This window comes from Callospermophilus lateralis, unplaced genomic scaffold, assembly GCF_048772815.1.
Source record: "Callospermophilus lateralis isolate mCalLat2 unplaced genomic scaffold, mCalLat2.hap1 Scaffold_160, whole genome shotgun sequence".
Lineage (NCBI taxonomy): Eukaryota > Metazoa > Chordata > Mammalia > Rodentia > Sciuridae > Callospermophilus > Callospermophilus lateralis.
In genome coordinates, this window is record NW_027512699.1 from 673,619 (window position 1) to 694,937 (window position 21,319).

Sequence of the window (21,319 nt, forward strand, 5' to 3'; positions counted from 1 at the left end):
GAATCTTATTTTATATGGAAACTTGAACATACATAGAAAATCTACTTTTTAAAAACACTCTGAATATGTAAATGATATTTTATAAATATAGCCTTCAAAGTGAACTTCAATTTTAAAACATGAAAAGTAATTTTCATAGATCATAGCTGTAAGAGTGTAAATTTAAGTATTGTTGCAGAAAAATAAAATCTTATGTGAGATAAATAATCAGTCATTCCAAAAAAAGTTTCAAGAACTCATTCTGAACAATTCAAAATGTTTGTTTTCTATATGGAGTCAGAGTTATATGAGAATGTCTTTAAAAAAAACAGCTTGAATAAGTCTCACTAAACGAAATTTGGAACAATGAAAATTAGAAGAATATAAGATTTAAACTTTTTATTAACCTGAGATGAAATGAATTCAGGCATGTGACAGAAAAGATCAGAAATTAGCAAAAAAGGAGGTGTTAGATCATTAAATAATTGATTAATCTTTTATGGTGAATTTTTGTACTTATTTATTAAGCTGTAAGCATATCTTTTATATATGGTCTTGTAGTTTTCATATACCTTCCAAATATTATTCCTACTTTTTTACAAGGAAGCTTGAGAAGATTATATGTATTTGTCCATTTCTTCATGGAGAGATTTCCTCCTTAGACAACTATGAAATAATCAGAATTGGACTAGTCCTCCCATTATAAAAAAAAAGCTTAGAAAAATATGTTATGTAACTATTTAATAGAAAGTGCTAGGCTGAAATTGCTGAATGAAGGGAAATATGAATTGAGCCTCATTTTCATTTGAGATCTTTACCCAATGACAGATTCCTGACAGTATCCCAGGAGCAGCCTCCCACAGAGCTGTGCAGCAGGAGACTGAAATCTGTAGTTTGAGGCTGGAGAAGCAGTTGCTACTATTTGCAGAGATTTGAAGAGCAGAGAGTCAAGCAGAGAAGGATCCTGGAAGTTTGTGTGGTGGTTTAAACAGGATCCTGATTAAGGGAAGAATTATGTGAGCGCAGGATGAGACTCCTTGAGCCCTAATGGGGTGAAGCGGCTACAAGACTGAGAACGAATGGAACTACTAGAGGTTGTATGGTGTTGGGGGACTAAAAGTTCTCCTTTCAGCCTGAGTAGAGAAACCTTGTTTGTTATTTAGCCAACACACCAAAAAGTTCACAGCCTGTGAATGATCACCAAAACCTAGAATAAGGGTGACAGTAGGCTTGCCTTTGCAAGGTTTAAAATCAATTTTCAAATGAAATAAGAGAAGTTCTAAGTAAAATGCCTGTTTTCCACAAAAATATAGAAATCTATTTTAAAACAATGACTTTTTACATTACATCAAATTAAAAATGCATTATGTAATAAAATAAGACTAAAAGCAAGCAAGGACAGGTGCTCTATAAAGAAAATAACACAATCAGTACAAACAGATCCCAAAACATGCACCCTCCCTCAAATATTTGGCATAACCAAAAGGCTTTAAGAATTAAGGATTATAAATATATGTAGTTATTTCAATTGCCAGTCTAGAATTCTGTAGCCAATATAAATATCTTTCAAAAGTGAAATTCCAATAAAGACATTTTCACATAAACAAAAGATGAGAGAATTTGTTTCTACAAAATATATGCAACAAGCAATATTAAAGGAAAAGAGGACTCACTGAAAAAGGCACTATGTGGAAATTGAGAGGAATAGTGTAAAAAATGGTAAATGTGTAGTCAAAAAAGAAAGTATATTTTTTCTTTTCTTAATTTCTTAAAATACAAATACTTTTTAAAGTAAATATTACTATTGTCAGGTGGGATTGATGTGTAGGAATAAATGTGTTATATCAGTAGCTGAAAAGCCAGAACTTCATAAAGGAATGAGTATTGTGAACAGAGAAGAATGAAGTCTATAAAACCAATTTCAAGTAGATGACAATGTCAGTCACCTATTGTAATTTCTAGAATAGCCACTAAAATAAAATGGAGTTAGAGCTAAAGATTAAACAAAATAAATATGGTGGTTTAAGAACACACAAATATGAATGAAAACAAAATAGAGAACTTAGAAAAAGATCCATATGTGTAGGTTAGTTGACAAAGTTGCCAAAATACTCCTCCATTCAATAGGAGAATAAAACTCTTCTCACCAAGTAGCTAGATGAGTTGAATATACAAATAGAGATTGCACCTTTAACCTTATTTCACCCCAATGAAAAGAGTTAAATAAAATTGTCATAAATCCAATCATGAGAGCTAAAATTATATTAAAATGTATAAAATATTTACAATATTTCAAATTATGAATATTTATCAAAATTTTGAAAATGTGATCTTCAAAAGATACTTAATAAATTTAGAAGAAAAGACAAATTCAGAGTACATATTTGTAATACAGATATCTGACAAAGAACTTGTATGTAGAATATACAAATTATTCTTAAAACTCCACAATAAAACAAACAAACACAGTTAAAAAACCAATGAAAAGGGGCTGGGAATGTGGCTCAAGTTGTAGGGTGCTCGCCTGGCATACGTGGGGCACTGGGTTCAATCCTTAGCACCACATAAAAATAAAAAATGAAAGATGTTGTGTCCACCAAAAATTTAAAAAATAAAAATTAAAAAAATTCTCTCTCTCTAAAAAACAAACAAACAAACAATGAAAAGCCTTACTGGCAGTTAAAATTTGTTAATGCTTAATTGTCAATAGATTTTTTAAAATTTTAATTTGTTATATATGACAAGAGTACATTCCAATTCATATTACACATATAGAGCACAATTTTTCATATCACTGGCTGTACACAAAGTAGAGCCATATCCTTCATGTCTTCATACATGCAGTTAGAGTAATGATGACCACCTCATTGGTGATATAGCTCAGTTGGTAGAGTGCTTGCCTTGCATGAACAAGGCCCTGGGTTCAATCTCCAGCATGAAAAAAAAAAAAAAAGAAAAGAAAAAAAAAAGAAATCAATACATATTTTTATTAATTTTTAGAAAAACCAAATTAAAGCCACAATGATACTGAGATTCAAACACATTTCAATGGTTAAAATTAAAGATTGTAAATATCAATTGCTGATAAGGATGAGACAAAAATAAATCCTCATGTATTATTTGTAGGAGTATAAAATAGGCCAGGCATCATGGTGCATTCCTGTAATCCCTGTAGCTTGGGAGGCTGTGACAGGAGGATTGTGAGTTCAAAGACAGCCTCAGCAAAAGGGAGGCACTAAGCAACTCAGTGAAACACCGTCTCTAAATAACATACAAAATAGGGCTGTGGATGTGGCTCAGTGGTTGAGTGCCCCTGAGTTCAATCCCTAATACCAAAGAGAAAAAAAAAAGTATAAAATGGTGACATCACTGTGAAAAAATATTTATCTTCTTTAAAGTTATTCATATATGTATATACATACATATATATATATAATGAATTATCTAAATTTCTAATTGTATTTATACAAAGGAAACAAAAATATGTCTATAAGTATACATCTAAGATTATAAAAAATTTATTCCCTAGCTACAAAGTAGAAAGAATCACTATGCCCATCAATAGATGAATGACCAAACAAAATTATAATAAATTCAAATAATGGAATTATATTGAGCAATAAATTTTAAGCACTTATCAACATACACAAAGTTACAGATGATATGCACTAGTAACTGGACATTTTGACGATTGATTACTTGAATTGAGGGTCATCAAAATGTTGCAGACTGTATACACACTGGATTTCAAAAACTTAGTACAAGGGAAAGTAAAATATCTTATAAATGATATTCATAATGATTATATGTTGAAATTATATACATATGTTTTTGTCTAAGAAAGATATATTATTAAATGAATTCATTCTTGGAAAATTTTCAGGCTAAGAATTGAAGAAAATAATAGGATATTCCAAGAAGTAGGAATTACCAGGTCAGGGATTAGAAGGTATGTAAATTTAATGCATGTTTGAAGAATATCAAAAAACAGATTAGTTAGAGCACACAGCTAACAATAGGAAGTAATGGAGACCAATGAATAGTATTGTTATTTTGTTTGAAGTTGCATGAATTTCCAGGATATTAGATAATTCTATTCAAATGTAAACCCATATACTTTACAATGCCAAATTTAAAGGTTGTTGCCATTACTGTGGCAAATGTTTTATCTATTTGTGACACTGTACCATTAGTGCAGATAGATTAAAAAGATAATGTCTTCCATTAGCACATATAGTGAATCAATTGTCTATGGAATTGATTTTTTTTTGTAGTTTCATGTTTAATCTACCCATTAGGAGTATGCCTAACCTCCCTCTTTGTTTTGTAAATAAGTATGATAATAATCCTGAAATTTATTTTAGGTTTCTCAAAATCTACCTTGAGTTTTCTGATGCTCTGTATTAATTCTTCTTATTATTTTTATATAAATTTTATTTGAATATGCTTTTTATGTTACATTTTAATATAGCTTTTAATATTTAATATAACTTACTATTGTTTTAAAAAAGGAAACACAAAAAAATAATTGTATGGCATTCAAAAGGCAATGCTGGTATTCAGTGAAATGTGCACTCTTTCTGGAGTCCCAGATGAGTTTTCCTCCCTAGAGGATATCATTACTACTGGTTTCGTTGTGTTTGTCTTGAGAGTTCTCTAATACATGTAGAAGTGTATATGAACTCCATTCTCATACAAATGGCATTGTTTTAATGCACAGACTTTTAAGCCTTTCTTTTTGTCTTATCAGTTTGGCTTTAGCAAGTGTGACAACCTGCAGCCCATATATCAACTGTAGCCCATTTCTTGTTTATGGAACCACAGTCACTTGTTGCTGTATTGTTTATGGCTACTTTCACACTGCAGTGACAGAGCTGAATAGTTGCTACAGAGACCTTCTGACCTACAAAGACTAAAATATTTGCTCTTTTGCCCTTTCCAGATAAAACATACCCTGCTAGTTCTTGATCTAGAAGATATCGTAAGACCTGCGTATTGAGAGGCTCCTAATACTTTTTAACACTTTATAATGTCCCACTATGAAAGGGCATTTGGGAGTTAGGAAAGTATCTTTGGTAACTATGATGAGATATAAAACCCATAAGAACACATGTTTGTATTTCACGCCATTGAGTATACTCTATGAACAGTGATGGAAACATTCCCCCTTATCTCCTCTTCCTAACTGTCTTTCCTTTTACTCTATTTTCATTTATTATACTTTTCTGAGAATTTACCCCTATATTTTTATCTCACGATTTTAATTATCACCATATAACATTTGACCCCAAAATAAAAATTATAAATATGTCAGTGTGCTAAACTAAATTCTATATTCTCTCCACAATCTCTCTTTCAATTTTATACCTACATAGTTGAAATACTATCTAGATTTCAGCACACACTTGCAGTTTGGGGATCTTATTGGCTTATTTATTGTAGTCAACAGTAAATAAGGACTAATGCTTATATTAAAGAATTTTTGTTACAATTTTTATTGTAATCTGGATCCTCTCAAGAAATCAGATAGAAACTATATTATCTGAAATCTTGAACACTAAATTAACAAAAACAAATGCATTTTGCATCAGTTGAAATCATCTTTTCCCCCTCCTCCGTTAATGTGGCATAGTTCTTCAAATGATTGTTGTTGTACATTTGAGAACAGTAGTGTCTAAATGCAGTGCTTACAGGTGATGTGTGTTAAAGTTTCCTTACAAATACACATTTTTTAAAATACCTCTATCAGTTAAGTAAAAAATGCCACGGCACCATTACACATCTCTCTTAGGAATAAAGCAAATCATATGTGCCATATGGAAATGTTTCTCTGTATCACCTGGATAAATAAAGATCTATTATTTTGAGACCGTTCACCTTTTATAGCTTAAACCAACTCAGGAAGCTGCTATGTAGACATCTGCTTTATTGTCACCACTAGTTCAAGACAGGCTCATTACACACCTCTAGGTCTTAGTCTAGGGTCACTCATGCTGGCCAGGGGATCTCCCAGTGTAATAGAGATCATTTGGAGAAAGTTTATTATTATTGAACAAAGATAAAAATGGCTCTGCATTAAAATCCATTTTGGTATTTTATGTTCGAACTAAACATATGATTGAGTATTTGCAAAATGACTGAGAGAATGTTTATTTTAATTTTACATAGTGGACTCTTTTTTTTCTTAAAAGATTAAAAAGAGACCCAGACAAAAATAGATAAATTACTGACTATAAAACCAGAAATAGTGTTGTGAAAAACCATAATGTCTGTCCATCTAAGGACTGTGAATGCTAAGTAGAAATAAGTCCCTTTTATAGTACATTATGATAATACTTAATCTCTTTTATGTTTTATGACTATTTGGAACTGGAACACTTTACTGGGGAAGAGTCATTGGTAATTGCAGTTGCTAAATAGAAAGTTATTTAGACAGCCAGTATAATGATGTATGTTCTCCAATCTCTGAAAATAAATGTCTTGAGTGTAAAAATTAAGGGTATAAAATATAATTAGAAATCATTGACATTGTTCCCAAAGGGTGGTGCTTCTTGCCAGTGACAGGGGTCACATTAGAATATAAACTAGGTATATTACAAGTGCTACTAAATAGAAAACCTAGTCCTGCTCTTTTTGTTGATGATCTCAAAGATCTCATTAAGTAACAAAGTTCAAGAATTATGCCATGCATGATTTGTGAAATGCTGAAGAATTAAATCCTAGCCGCTTATTGCTTGTCTACCCCATTTGATACTGTGGTCTTGGCTTGGAGTGGCTGACATGTCAGTAACTTGACAGAAAAATGGCATTTGTTTAATGTAAATGACAATCATCATGCTGCCTTTTGTTCTAAAGCACTATGAGGTTAATTGGGCAGATATGAATAATTAGCCAGGCTAAAATTGCCTCTTCTCTAAGTTAGAATTATTAATCCAGAGGCCTTAATTTAGAGCTCCTCTGTTATTTTTCTGATAGACTCATGTAGATAGTTTAAGGAAGAAAATGCTAATGGTAATAGACTAACTTTAAAAGTTTTCTATGACTAAGTATTTCAGGAGAGTAAAATTTCACTGTGGGAAGATGACTTTTATATCTAACCTTTTGTGCCATTATACAAAAAGGGAAATGTGAGAATAGGTCTTATCAGCAACTTTTAATTTGCAAGTTTGCTTATGACCTTCAAAACAATTTCACACTAAATATAATCTTAGATTCCATGAATAAACAGTGGCACACCATTTGACATAGATAACAATGCATTGCAGACTTTGTATCTTATAGGACCATAATTAAGGCCACATCCATTGTGTTTCCATATAGTAAGTAATTACAGAGGTGATTGGAACATTTCTAAAGAGGATTCATTTAATTTATCAAGCAGTGACTGTTATGGAATAAATGAGCAGAGTCACCCTTCAGCTAAATTGTCTTCCCCTCCTCTACCTATAAACTATAAATGGGCTGAATGTGATGATTTACTACAGTCCACTGAACTTCATGCCCTACAGTTAAGTGTAGTTCCCAAAGTGGAGACCACCATTGAACCCAGGAGTCTATGTGGAGGTAGAATACTGCATCCTGCAGCATTTCCTTCCTGAAAATCTGTTTTTTTCCCTCCTAAAGTTCAGTTTTCATATACAACTAAATCATATCTTACGTGTGAAATAGGTGCTGAATCTGGATCTCCTTCTTTTATTTATTTATTTATTTATTTTTTGGATCTCCTTCTTAATCATTAACACCCTTTGAATCTCTTAAATATGTAAGACACAAATACTTGAATGCTTAAATGCAAAGACTGGCTTTTCTTTCAGTCTTAATGTGACACTATTTTATTAACTTTTTATAGCTATCGTTAATTTTTTATGTGTACATGCATTTTTATCATTATTTAGAGTTAATAGTTTTTTTTAAGAACACTGTATAATGGGTAATCTATGACTTTACTTACTTCATTAAGCCTTTAGCCCAACATGGAGTTCTTCTCTAACCATGGGAATTCAGTTGTGAACACCACTAGGGAACAGATATGCTATTTATACTATAGAAAACTTAAGGATGTGGGCATTATTATAAAAAGCTTATAGTGAACTCTGTTTGCAGATGCCACGAGTTATTAGGAATTGTTTATATATATTGTTTTTCAGAGAACAAATAGATGTCTTTAAAATTACTTATTTAAAGCTAATTCAGGTGAAATTTGTAAATGAATGAAGGCAAAAGAGAGCATTGAATAAGATGAAGATTAAAAATATTTTATCTATGCAGATATTATCTCTGTCAATACTAATTTCTACATGCTTTGGAAGATAAAAAGTAATAGAATTAAAAAAGCAATGTTTTAGCTTATTCAAGGATTTACATTGATTTTGTTAGTGTCTGTCATTCCTGAAAAGTAATAAATGCAAGAGAATTCTCTCCATTTTTCTTAAATTCATTCAAAGTTTGCATTTCCCAATTCATGGTTTAAGTTAAATATTAAAAACATATTCCTGTCATCATAAATATTCATTTTTTCTGATTGGTGAAAATTATGAAAATATGGAATATTGTACTTTCCTTTTTGAATACATTTTCACTTTCCCCATTTAACAAAGTGAATGCAAACAAATAATTCAGTTAAATATACTACATCAACGTTAGAATATTATTAAAGTTATTAATAAGGAGTCTGTTCGGCCTCTGCATAGATTTTAACATCTTCTACCCTCAAAATATTCACTTACAGTGAATATTTTGCAAGTTGCATCTTTTGCCTAATTCCAGAGCCAGGAATTTGAGCACTTCTCCTCACTGCATCTTGGTATCAGAGTTGCCATGAAAAATATAATGGAGTCAAGAACTGAATAGAAATACTTAACTCACATAGAGAAGAAACAGAGCAAGATCAGTTTCATTAGTGGGTGTTAGTCTCTCATGTCTCCAGGTTCATCCTGAAAGGGATAGAGAGCAATTTTCCTGCACATAACTTTCTTTTTCTCTGGAAGAAGGACTCTTTCCATTCCATATAGGGGAAAAAATAGGGTAATGGAATTGGTCAAATGCCATAAAATGCCCATGCTTAACTATTCAGTCTGAAATGGAAAAAATATACTTACACAAGTTGTGAGATATACTTACACAAGGTGTATGTACAAAAGAGGATGTGAGAATTCATATTATATTGGCAAGAAAGTTACAGACCCAATACCTATTCTTATTCTTGGCTTTAAATACCCAAGAAGGAGTTGATAGACTGTGTGTACAAGACTGCCTTTTCCAATATAATACATATGACCAAATTGATATAAAAATTTCATCAGGTACAAGGATGATTGTGATCTATAATTGCAGTAATTCATTTATTATCAGATATGTATTGTTGCTTATGATTAGAGAAAGATGATTTCATTAAAAAGCAGAATATTTATAGAAACAGACAATAACCAATAGGCGATATAATGGAAGACATGATTTTTTTTATAGGAGAAAAAAAATCATGTATAAAAACAACATAAAATGAATATAAGGAATGAACAGCAAATAAGAAATTTCATGCAATATCCTGAAAGAAACAAGAATATAGTTGAACACAGGGAAACATTTGCAAAAAAGAAAATCTTTGATAAAATGACTGAATTTTTATGGAATTGATTTTGAAAGCTTAGTTTTTTCTCCCCAATACTGATACAATAGTTATTACAAGATTTTGAGAAAAGGGAAAAAGAAGGTTCTTTGCTTTGCTAGTAATGGAGAAAATATATGGATTCTCGTCATAGAGTCTGCCATTCTAACTGCTAGGGGCCACAGAAGACTGTTTTCCAGATAATATCAATAGATATAATTAATGTTCAACTTTATCCTTAAGGGAGCTCTTTTCCCACTTATCAGATGCAGAGTTTTTTGTTTTTTTTTTTAATTCAAGGGGGTAGTAAACAAAAGGACAGATAACTCAGGACAGAAAGAATGTCAATTTCGTTTTCTCCACAGTTTTAGGAAGGGGAAGAAAATGAGGACAGAAGCAAACAAAACAAAGCAAAATAGTGATTGAGCAATAAAGTTGACATTCAAAACATAAAGGAGACCCCTGTTTTATAAATGGGTCTTCTGTTACTGAATGTCAGCTGAATTCAGCAGTGTAATATTAATTATAAATATTATGCAATCACAATAAAAAGTTCATTTTTGTGAACCCTAAATAAATCTATTTTAAAAATTTATTCAGAAGAATGATTATGCAAGAAAAATCTGGGAGTCATTAAAGAAGAGCAACAGGAGACACTTTGAGAGTGTTGCATACTAAAGCATGTTACCAGAGGAGTGAACCTGGCAAGATGGTGGAATAGAAGATTGCCTCATATCCCTCTATAGTAACAATAATTTTCTAGCCATCCATGAACCAAAGTGCCTTTATGTGAAATGTCAGATTCAAATAGTGAAAAACTAGTTGATCTAAGACCTAGCAGTGCTATTTTAAGAGGGCATATCCACATACAGATTGCAGACTAACCTATTGTATTCCCAGTTCCAAATCTGGAATCTGTTCCATCCCCCATGTAAATTAGCTATCATTCTATTTAACCTAGGTCCTGTCACCAGAATTATTTGCTAAAGGCACTGGCAAGAGCTATTCCCAAGGTGTCTTGAATGGCAGACAACTGACATTTATCTTTGATGTGGACTCTAAAATTGCCCAGAAACTGAGCTACAGTTTTTCTCAGCTGCAATCTGAGACCAGTCTTTCCTATGTAGGGATCCAGGGAGACTTATGTCCATTTGAGTTACTGGGATAGATTTGCTTACTTTTTATTTTTACTCTAGATCATGAACTGGCTATAAAACACAACTAAATGTCCTCTCCTTGATAGTCTGAGTGCAGTCCTGTCTACCCAGTACCAAATTGGAGAAAAGTCTGCCGGTACCTGCAGTGAGAGCCCTATAGACATGTTTCTTGGATGTAACATGAACCTTTAGGCAGATCTTGTGATTTTTTTCTTTTCTGTTTTACCACTGGCCCCCTTCAAATCCTCATTCTTGTAATCAAGTCAGAAATATTTCAGACATGTCACTCAGAGTGATAGACATGAGTTTGTTAGAAGGGATGGAAAGGGGGAAAAGGAGACACTCCTCAGGGAAAGAATGGATCCTGTCAGAGAGAAGAGAGGCAGAGGGTATCTTCTTCACTCCAGTCTTATTTGGGGATTCCAGGAAAAGTCTCTAGAGAATCCTACCCAGGTCCATCTCTTTTGACTTTTAACTGACGGGAGGATGACATCAGATTTTCAAATCCCCACTGCCATGAAAACTTTAAGCCACTTTGGCTCCATAATGAGTGATTCTAACTAGAACCTGTTCGTACATATTTTATGGTCAAGGAAGATACCATTATCTCCCTGAGTTCTAGTATCTGGTCTGTGTAAAGGTCACAAAAATACCTCATCCACTCCAGGACAGCTTGTATTCTTATCGTCAGTATTTTGGCATTCTGGGCCTGCATTTATCCTACAGGTAACAGGTAGTTTGCTGAGGAATATAACTTTTCCTGTCACCTTAAGCCAAACAAAACTGCAGGTCAATTGTTTTTTTTTTTTTTTTTTAAGAAAGCATGTGAGGGGTCAGCATGGTGGGCCCATTTTATAGAATTATTTCCTTACCCTCATGTTTCCACAACTCACATCTGACTGCTTCTTACCAGTTCAAGAGCTTGTCTACAACAGTTCCACCCCAGAAAATCAACAAGTGATATATTGGGAGCCTTCCTAGGGATCCAGAAGGAACCTTGCCTACCTGTGCACATGGTAGTGGTCCCACTGCTTGTGATGCTTAAGCAGACATTCATCTCAGCATCAGCTCTAGTGACCAAGGCCCTGGAGGCTATTGAGTCCACCACAGGATCCATACCTTAATGCCATTCAAATGTAATTCTGGAAGCTTATTTGCCTGGGGATGCAAGGGCAGAAGGATTTTTTTTTTAACCTATCCAAACCAGTCTATAAAGACCTGAAAAAGTAATTGTTTTAAAAGCACAGAACTAAAGCAAGTTTATGTGGAAGGAATAAGGAATTAGGAAACATGACTCTCTCACAAGAAACTAATAAAACTTCAGTAAGCAACTGCAGAGAGTGGAAAATCTATGAGTTGACTCAAAATAATAGTTCCAAAAAATTGTCTTAAAAAATTCAATGAGATGCAGAAAAATATTGACAGACACTAAATAAAATTAGGCATATAATGCATGAACAAAATAAGAAGCATAATAAAGAACACAGACGCACACACATACATGCATATACCTATACCAAACAGAAATCCTGCAGTTGAACTATACAGAGACAAAACTGAAAAATTCAATAGATTCCTCCAACAGCAGAGGTATCTTATATAAAAAAAAAGAATTAGTAAACTCTAGGACAGGTAATTATGAATTACCTTATTAAAGGACCAAAAAGAAAAAAAAGAATGAAAAAAAAAATAACACATGGGACACCATTAGCATATGAATTTGAAAATATTAGTAGTTCCAGGAAAAAAATTAAAAAGAGGTAGAAATCTTATTTAAAGAAATATTGCCTAAAAACTTCTCAAATTTTGAGAGTAAGATTGACATCCAGATTCATGAGCTGAAAGCATCCCAAGAAATAATAACACAAAAAAGAAAAGTTGGAGACATAATGTCTTTTTTCTTTTGGTTACCATAACAAATACCTGAAGTTAAGTAACTTGTTACGAAAAGAACTTCATTAAGTTCACAGTTTTGGAGACTGAAAACCTAAGACAGGTTGTTCCATTTCTTTGGCTTCTGATGAAGACCTTTAGACTATATCACTATAGGGCAGATGGAATCACATAGAGTGAGCCACAGAGCACTTCTTGCTCTTTTATAACCTGCTCTTGTAAGAGTTAATCCATTTCAGCAAGACATAACTTTCTCCATGAGGTCAACGTTAATCCTTTCAGAGGGCAGTTACAAAATCGTTTCTCTCCCTGCCCCACCACTGCATTTGAGTACCATTATATTGGTAGATTAAGCCTAAGCCTGAGCACATATTATAATCAAATTGTTAAAAGCCAAAAGGGGAGCAAAAATATCTTAAAATCACCAAAAAAAAAAAAAAAGATATTTGTCATATAAAAGGAGACCATAAGGCTTATGGAGGACTTCTCAACAGATATCTTGCAAGCCTGGAAGAAGATGAACAATATATTAAAAGTGTTGAAATAAGATTTTTAAAAGCTGCCAACAAAAAATACTATACCCAGTGGAGTTTTGAAGAGTTTAGAAATGATAAAGAGGATTTTATGTTGAAATGAAAGCTCACTAACAACAACATGCAAACTTATGAATGTATAAAATTCACTTGCTGTTGTAAATATATATATATATATATATATATATATATATATATATATATATATATATATATATATATATATATATAAAACTTTCATCACTAATATATAAGCTAAAGTCAAAGAAGTATTAAAATAAATATAGCTACATTAATTTGTTGATAGACACAAAAATGAAAACATACATTGTGACATTAGAAGCATAAAATATGCGAGGGAGATGGGAAGTGTTAAGTCTTTGTACTTGATTAAATTATAATCATTTTCCCATTCTAAAATATTAAATTAGCAAGGGAATGTGCAAGTACAATTTTTCTTTATCCATTTATCTTTCAACAGACACTTTTTTCCCACAAGTTGATTGTTGTTAATGACAGTGTTATCAATATGAGTACAGTTATTCTTTACAATGTACACTTTATTTTTGTTGAGTCTACATCCCACAGAGGAAATTCTGGATTACATGGTAGTGCTATTTTTAATTTTTAGGTAGTGTTATTTTTAATGTTTTCCATTATAGCTATACCAATTGATATTTTCATAAATTGTTCAAAGATTCCTGTATTTTCCACATACTTAACAAAACTTGCTCTCTCTTGCCTTTTGGATAATTGCCTTAGTAACAAGTGTAAAATGATATCTCGTGTTTTGTATTTGCATTTCCTCTTATAGTTGGAAAGGTTGATGATTTTTTCATATAATTGTTGAACATTTTTATGTCTCCAGAAAAATGTGTATTCAGGTCCTTTGCACGTTTTTATAAAAGGTTATTTACTTCATTAATTTAGGTATTTTTTGGTATTGAGCTGCTTGAGTTTCTTATATATTATCTGTTAACTCCTAATTAAATATTCGGTTCTCGAATTCCTTGGGCTGCCTTTTCATTTTGTTGACTGTGTCTTTTGTTGTGCATGAGTACTTTAGTTTGATGTAGTCCATCTTTCTAGTTTTTGCCCTTGTGGCTTGTATTTCTGGTATCATACTTAATAAAAGCCACTGCCCAAACAATGTCAGATAAATATTTAAAATAATGTGTAAATTTAGGATCCTTATTAATAAATTCATTTACTTGTGCAAAATTCGATTACAAAAATATTTTTCCATTTAAATTTTATTTGATATAGCCTTAAAATTACAAAATGTATATCCTTATCAAATATTTGTATCAAATATGATTCCTCAGAGAGCACAAGATTTCTTTTAAAAAGTGACCATTAGATATTCACCATATAACATTGATGATAACAATAACAAGAGCTTTTCCCCTATGCTTTTTTTCTAGGGGTTTTATGATGGCAGATCTTAAATTTAAGTCTTCAAATTATTTTCAGTTAGTGTTTGTACATGATGTAGAACAACAATACAATTGTATCCTTTTGCATGTGAATATCTCATTTTTCAAACATTGATTATTAGAGACTTTTCTTTCCATGTTGAATATTCCTGGTTGAAGGATTAAAAACTTCATTAAATTATGAGATGAATCAGTATGAGAATCTAATGTACAGCACTGGTGTTATGGGTATATTAGTTTATTGTGGTAATCATTAAAATTTTTTTATATTATGTCAACTAAGCATGTTGTGCACTTTACAGCTATATAGTCTTTTTTTTTCTTTTTAAGAAAATTAAAGAACATCAAGAAAAAAGATAAACTACTATAAAAATTCAATTAAGCTCCATAAATTAAAAAAAGTGTGTGTTACTGTTGCATAGATAGAATAGAGAAATTACACATAAAAGAAGATTTAGAAATATATCTGGAGCTGAGTGTGTTGGTGCACTCCTGTAATCTCAGTGGGTCGGGAGGCTGAGACAGGGGGATTGCAAGTTCAAAGCCAGCCTCAGCAAAAGTGAGGCACTAAATGACCCAGTGAGACCCTGTCTCTAAATAAAATTACAAAATAGTGCCTCACATCTGGGGATGTGGCTCAGTGTTTGAATGCCTGTGATTTCAATCCCTGGTACCTCTTCTGAAAGAAAGAAAGAAAGAAAGAAAGAAAGAGAGAGAGAGAGAGAAAGAGAGAGAGAAATAAAGAAAAATATCTTTCAAGAATTTAATTTATAATAAAAATGGAGAAAAGCAGTTCACTTTAATATATAGTCCTGGTACAAGTGGATATCCAAATAGAAAAACATAAAATTCCTCCCGTTATTCAATAGGATAAATATTAAAGCAAGTGAAAAGAGAAGTTAAATACCATAAAAACATGTAAATAATTTATATTGTTTTCTTTTTTTTAAGAGAGAGTGAGTGAGAGAGAGAGAGAGAGAGAGAGAGAGAGAGAGAGAATTTTTTTTAAATTTTAATATTTATTTATTTTTTTAGTTTTCGGCAGACACAACATCTTTGTTTTTTTTTTTTTTTTTTTTTTGGTATGTCGTGCTGAGGATTGAACCAGGCCGCACGCATGCCAGGCGAGCGTGCTACAGCTTGAGCCACATCCCCAGGCTTATATTGTTTTCTAACCAGATAATTTAGAAATTTTTTTTATGATTCAAAAGCTAAAATCCATAAAATACTGATAAATTGATCTACACAAACAATTGAAATTTGAATATATTAATTAAAAAATAAAATGATAAAAAGAAAAAGTCATGTTTACAACACTGAGCACAAAGTCTTAATATTTCCAATAAACAGCGTGTTTCTAAATATTGAGAAGTCCAACAGCCCAATAAAAAGTGGAAATAGTTTAAAAATAGTTCCAAAGTTATATCTGAGATTATATGGAGATGCTCAGTCTAGTTTTAATAATACAAATACAGATTAAAAGTCAAATAGCTACTGTTGATTTAGTAAAAAGTGATAATTTTGTTATGGTTAATAAAAAATACTAATCTCTTAGAGGCACTATTTTGTAAAGTGTGTATAGGAGAAAAAATGTGAGGGCTGAGCCTTAAATTATTGAAGCAGAAAATGTGGAAAATAGATGAAGGATCAGCAAATATTGACATATATTGAAGCTATATGTTCAGTTTATAATCAGTTTGTCATTCTCTCCTTTTTATTTTTCTGTATTTGAACATTTCCATAACAGAATGAAGGTGTTCAGATGCAAACAACAAAAGCTGTGTTGATGAGTCATATACCCTCCTCCCAGGCCAGAGGTGGGGAAAGGGGTGACGGGAAACAATGGAGCCCACATAGGAGCAGAATATGCTTCTGTTTCGAAAAATGAAAACAAGCCTGTGAGAAAGCACTTTTATTTCCATCTTGCTGGAAGAAGGACTTGATTAGAAACTTGTTAAAGAGTGCCACTGATCAGAGCCTGGCCACTGTGGGAAATAGGAAGATGTGCTTCCAGTATACAGTTCCTACAGCCTCATGAAGATAAAACATAGTGAGTGACAACAATTGTGGACAGCAGTGTATAAGTGCCCATAGTAGTCATGGTATTAGTTTTGGACAGGTTTCACTGTAAACATTATTTTGCCATGTTTCCTGACTACTAATAGATTATGAGCACACTTATTATTGGATACCATTACATAATGACATATCTGTAATATGTTGGCACATATCTATATACATGGGATTTCATATATCTAGCATTATACTAATGGGAAAACATTTCTCAACTTTTATATTTGAGTAGGTGAATGTGGAAAACTTAAAAAATATATATATATACAAAAATGAGTTTTGGTTTTAAATAAATCTGCTAATTAATATTCAAAGTTTTGAACAATATCATTAATTATATTGATAACATTAATTTAAAAACACTTTCTCCTTCAAAAAGTAAAAGTATATCATTCCACATATAAAAAGCCTACTATATCCACTTTGGATTTTATCAATATTCTCAGAAATAGTACATTTTCTGAATCTACTTTAAGATATAAAATTTAGGAATGTTATATAACATTTTTCATGAAAGAAAGGATATTATAAAGTGTCCCATAATCACTACATCTAATTATTTCTTTCAATTTAATATACAACAAGACCTAAAATAATATAATAGAAAAGCTTCCTTATTCTGTTTTTTTTTTTTCAAATATCAGACTTTTTCCTATTGGTGATGAATTTCCTAACCATTTGAATATTGTAAGTCACATGTTATTTCTCTATATATTATGTGTAGAGAATATGTTTGAAAAATTAAGCCAAAAAACCACTAATGCTGCATTTAAGCTTTTGAGCTTTCTTTCTTTTTTTTGTTTACATTGCTTATAATTTAAAAAATGTTCTCCTTGCTTTTGTATGAACACTGAAGCTTTATGTTTTTTTATGCCCTCAGAAAGTGTTAACAATCTCTCTATAAGTAAGCATACTTACCTTAAAAGAGTGAGCCACAGACTGTATTTCTTACTGTTGTAGAATTCTGATGTGATTCTTTAAATTATAGCAGAAATGATCACACTTGTCTCTAATCCTTTCTCCTCATCACTTTTATTTCAACCATTGTCTTTCTACTTCCAACTATATTTTACGTATTCCTTTATAAGATTTAATTTAACAATGATTCTGAGGCTAAAATCATTAAAACATGGACCATTCCAAAATTGTTGCATTGTCATCTTGAAAGTGTGACTTTCAAGATGACAATGGAGTATCAGTCATTGGAGTATCCTGTAACAGTCATTGGAGTATCTATTCTTTGTTAAGCATCTGGAGAAGATAAAGATAGCTCAGATGAGGGGCTTGATCTTGAAGAGACTGAAATCTGGTACAAGGTTTGTGAGTTGCACATAAGACACCTCAGAAGAGGGAAATTGAAACTCAGAATTAGAGGATGAGGGAGAATAAAGAGAGAATTGAACAAAGGAGGGAGGGGAAGAAAACATTAAATAAATAGTGACAATTTTGCCTGCCATGATGCTCAAGGAATGTTTTCGGGAATGCCAGAATGTACCTTAGTTCCCTTCCATTTCCAGGGAGAACACCTTTTGTGATCCCAATGTTTCAAGGGTCTGGATATAATATTTGTTTTTCCACTACACTGACTCCGATTGTATTAATTATCCAACTAAGATGGATAATATATTTTAACTTTTGAATCTTTTTGGTGTTGCACTTATTGAAATGTCCAATAATTTAAAACTACAGGAATTGTTTTCAAGAATTTATCATCAAGTATCATTTTCACCTCATCTTTAGAACAAAACCTTACAATATAATAAAATCTAAATAGTAGTAAAGTTCCAACAAATAGACTAAGATCTCTCTCAGAACAGTTGAGGAAGTGAGGGTTTTGTATGGAAATGTGAGGTGTAATAACGATAGATTTCATGCTTAATGTTGGGATATTAGAAAAGGGAAAGGAAGGAAATTTGCCTTGGCACATGTGTGCTTTTCTGAAATACGCATTGGAGAAAATGGAGTGGCACAGATGTAAACAGTGAGTAGAATGTTAGTTCACATTGGCTCATGACACCAGGCTTTATGCAAGAAGGTAAGTAAGTACAAAGGTTTTCCTTATGCTCCCTAATTGTTTCTCTCCTATTTTCCTATTGGACATTTTCTTCCCTTCCTCAGAAGGAACATGAGGAAATAAGAGAATAATCTAGATAACAACCCAAGAGGAGAAACTCTTTGGAAAAGAGGTCGTAAATCGTTTATACCAGTTCAAACCTTTATTCTTGCATCAATAATCAAAAGTAGTTTTTCCAAAGTGGATTCCAATGATATCCAGAAACTGAAGTCCCCTCTCCTATTGTGCAGAAGGATGAGAGTTCCAGTTTCATTGCAGAGATGAGAATGTGCAAATGGTTCCCAAAACAAATTGAAATCAATGTTTATATTTAGGTTTTGAAGTACTTGGTACCTTTAAAAATGTATTAGTGCATACTAAAGCTACCTAAATACCAATTTGCCATCTCAAATAAAAGACTAGTATGATAATTATGACTTCTTACCCATAATGTAAGAAATTCCACAGCAAATTTAACAGATACCTTAATTTACAAAATTACACCACTTTAGGATGGCCATAGGCCTGAGCCTAAGCAACTCCATTTTAAAAACTCCAGTTTGACCTGCAGTCTCACTAGGCACAACCACAGATCCCTCCACTATGGCCTCAACAAGTTACTTCCTCTCACCCAGATAAAGAGATTGAAGTCCTTGACAGGTTGTCCTCACCTGATAAGAGGGAAATGCAAGAAGATCAGAGTGGAGACCACCTGACCAGATGTTTCTGACCCTAGGGTAAATGATGTCACTGAGAAATCCAAAGGTAGCTGATAAGGACTGAAATGGGCGGTCAAAAAAACCCCAAAATTTAGTATAAGTGATAGAGCAAATGAACAGGGATCCAGCCAGGCGAAACAAGGATGCACTCGAGCTGGAGAGCCTGATAAGGACCTAACATCCCATCACTTGGCATCATTCCTGAGCCTCTGGGTGATCCTCACTGCTCTCAAACTCTACCGCCTTGTCTGGTCCTTGGTGAGAGTCACAACTCCTTCCTGTGACACCCTCCTCAACCATCTCCACTCCACATCAGGAAAAGCCTGCCTTGGTTCCAGACCTGATCACCAAGGTCTGAGTGAGTGTGCATCTGCTGGACTTAAAGCCTAAGGCTTAAGACTTTTGAGCTTAGCATGCAGAGGAAATATCTGTCATTAGCCTGTCATGATTAAATGTGTTTTGCAGTGCTTAGAATTAATCTAGAATTGCTTCCTGTGAATTGATTATGTCTATTGCAGTGCCTAGCATTAAGGATTGTTGTTTTCTTGATAAGAACCTACAGAGTAAAATTGTATTGAATAATTTGTGTGAATAAAGCATTGAAAGGAGAAGAAGCACTTGGACATTCTTTATTTCTCCCCTCGACTGCCTACATCACAATTTTGCCCCATGCGACAACAATAGTTTGTTGGTGTGTGTGGGTGTGTGTGTGTGTGTGTGTGTGTGTGTGCCATGACTTTCAATTTTTTTGAATATGTATTCCCAATACAAATGCAAATGGTGAGTTGAACAAACTATACCATTAGAAGAGGCAATCTTGAAAGTTTAATGCTGTGTATGTTACAATGATTAAAGAATAATTTTCTTATTGGGACAAAAAAAATAAAAAACTTGAAGTTCTTCCTTTTTCTAAATCAGAAGATAATGCAAAATTCAAAAAAGATAAGCAATTGCACCAAGAGCGAGTCCCTCAACCCCTGCCTTAGCTTTTTTACTAAAGATATGCAAGAGACGAGGTCAAGTAAGAAAGTATGGATCATTTATTGGCCTGAGGTGTAGCTTTCTTTCTCATCATGTTAGTTTTCTTAAGCTGCTGCTTTGGGTTAGATATATGTGGGTCAGTGATAATCTGTGAGGGATGCTCCACTTGCAGAGTGGGGGCCAAGCTGTTCAGTCAGCTACTCAGCACCATAATGGGCAGAGAAAACATCTGTATGCCATAGTTGCATATACTTACGAGCTCTGTTAATCAGGGATGTAACTCAACTTGCAGAGATCAGAGAAATGGAAAAGAATGATGTTCAGATTAAGACATCAATGCTTAATCAAGAAAGTGAGTAGCAGAGAATCTCAACACCAACTTGGTTAGTGAGAGAAAAGTCTGAGGGAAATTCTGGGATGAGCAGCTTACCCTCTAGATGTTCTCGGGCAAGGGAATAGGGTTTCTGTATAGAAGTTTATTGAAAGAGCAGGACTCATATAGTATTATAATAGAACAAGTATATTTTCTCCATAGTTATTTTTAAATTTTTCTCTGTGAGAATAGATTTTTATTGTCACAGAATAAAACCCTAAGTGGTCCCAAAGCTTGTTTGTTTAAACTTAGATAAGAAGAAGCTTTCAGGTGACTAGTTTAAAAAAAAAAAAAGAGAAAGTTCAGTTCTCTAATTAGCATTTTCCAGTTCAGTATAATAACAAAAATTCACAAGTCCACCAAAGATAATGCTCCTCCCCTCACTTATCCACACTCAACTCAAGGCTTGTGCAGTTTGAAAGGAGAACATGAAGAAAGGAATAAAAACTTAGCTCCTTCCGCAGTTCTGGCCTTATAAAGGAGAACAGCATACCCATGTTGTACAAGTCCTGATTTGG